Source organism: Myxine glutinosa, unplaced genomic scaffold (genome assembly GCF_964187855.1).
Source record: "Myxine glutinosa unplaced genomic scaffold, kmMyxGlut1.1 SCAFFOLD_298, whole genome shotgun sequence".
NCBI classification, from domain to species: Eukaryota; Metazoa; Chordata; class Myxini; order Myxiniformes; family Myxinidae; genus Myxine; species Myxine glutinosa.
This window is the reverse complement of record NW_027616427.1, coordinates 13,525-15,778: the sequence shown is the minus strand read 5'-3', so window position 1 is coordinate 15,778 and position 2,254 is coordinate 13,525.

Here is a 2,254-nt window from a genome sequence, read left to right as displayed (position 1 = left end):
TTTCGCACTTGTGTTAGTGTTGAAAAACCACTTTTCGCACTTGTGTTTGTGTTGAAAAACCACTTTTCGCACTTGTGTTGGTGCAGGAAACCACTTTTGCACTTGTATTAGTGTGGAAAAAACATTTTTTGCACTTGTGATAGTGTTGAAAAACCACTTTTCGCATTTGTGTTAGTGTTCAAAAACCACTTTTCGCACTTGTGTTAGTGTTGAAAAACCACTTTTCACACTTGTGTTAGTGTTGAAAAACCACTTTCGCACTTGTGTTGGTGCAGGAAACCACTTTTGCACTTGCATTAGTGTGGAAAAAACACTTTTTGCAATTGTGATAGTGTTGAAAAACCACTTTTCGCACTTGTGTTAGTGTTGAAAAACCACTTTTCGCACTTGTGTTAGTGTTGAAAAACCACTTTTCGCACTTGTGTTAGTGTTCAAAAATCACTTTTCGCACTTGTGTTAGTGTTGAAAAACCACTTTTCGCACTTGTGTTAGTGTTGAAAAACCACTTTCGCACTTGTGTTGGTGCAGGAAACCACTTTTGCACTTGTATTAGTGTGGAAAAAACACTTTTTGCACTTGTGATAGTGTTGAAAAACCACTTTTCGCACTTGTGTTAGTGTTGAAAAACCACTTTCGCACTTGTGTTGGTGCAGGAAACCACTTTTGCACTTGTATTAGTGTGGAAAAAACACTTTTTGCACTTGTGATAGTGTTGAAAAACCACTTTTCGCACTTGTGTTAGTGTTGAAAAACCACTTTTCGCACTTGTGTTAGTGTTCAAAAACCACTATTCGTACTTGTGTTGGTGCAGGAAACCACTTTTGCACTTGTATTAGTGTGGAAAAAACACTTTTTGCACTTGTGATAGTGTTGAAAAACCACTTTTCGCACTTGTGTTAGTGTTGAAAAACCACTTTTCGCACTTGTGTTGGTGCAGGAAACCACTTTTGCACTTATATTAGTGTGGAAAAACCACTTTTCGCACTTGTGTTAGTGTTGAAAAACCACTTTTCGCACTTGTGTTAGTGTTCAAAAACCACTTTTCGCACTTGTGTTAGTGTTCAAAAACCACTTTTCGCACTTGTGTTAGTGTTGAAAAACCACTTTTCACACTTGTGTTAGTGTTGAAAAACCACTTTTCGCACTTGTGTTAGTGTTGAAAAACCACTTTTCGCACTTGTGTTGGTGCAGGAAACCACTTTTGCACTTGTATTAGTGTGGAAAAACCACTTTTCGCACTTGTGTTAGTGTTGAAAAACCACTTTTGCACTTGTGTTGGTGCAGAAAACCACTTTTGCACTTGTATTAGTGTGGAAAAAACACTTTTTGCACTTGTGATAGTGTTGAAAAACCACTTTTCGCACTTGTGTTAGTGTTGAAAATCCACTTTTCCCACTTGTGTTGGTGCAGGAAACCACTTTTGCACTTGTATGAGTGTGGAAAAAACACTTTTTGCACTTGTGATAGTGTTGAAAAACCACTTTTCGCACTTGTGTTAGTGTTGAAAATCCACTTTTCCCACTTGTGTTGGTGCAGGAAACCACTTTTGCATTTGTATGAGTGTGGAAAAAACACTTTTTGCACTTGTGATAGTGTTGAAAAACCACTTTTCGCACTTGTGTTAGTGTTGAAAAACCACTTTTCACACTTGTGTTAGTGTTGAAAAACCACTTTCGCACTTGTGTTGGTGCAGGAAACCACTTTTGCACTTGTATTAGTGTGGAAAAAACACTTTTTGCACTTGTGATAGTGTTGAAAAACCACTTTTCGCACTTGTGTTAGTGTTGAAAAACCACTTTTCGCACTTGTGTTAGTGTTCAAAAACCACTATTCGTACTTGTGTTGGTGCAGGAAACCACTTTTGCACTTGTATTAGTGTGGAAAAAACACTTTTTGCACTTGTGATAGTGTTGAAAAACCACTTTTCGCACTTGTGTTAGTGTTGAAAAACCACTTTTCGCACTTGTGTTGGTGCAGGAAACCACTTTTGCACTTATATTAGTGTGGAAAAACCACTTTTCGCACTTGTGTTAGTGTTGAAAAACCACTTTTCGCACTTGTGTTAGTGTTCAAAAACCACTTTTCGCACTTGTGTTAGTGTTGAAAAACCACTTTTCACACTTGTGTTAGTGTTGAAAAAACACTTTTCGCACTTGTGTTAGTGTTGAAAAACCACTTTTCGCACTTGTGTTGGTGCAGGAAACCACTTTTGCACTTGTATTAGTGTGGAAAAACCACTTTTCGCACTTGTGTT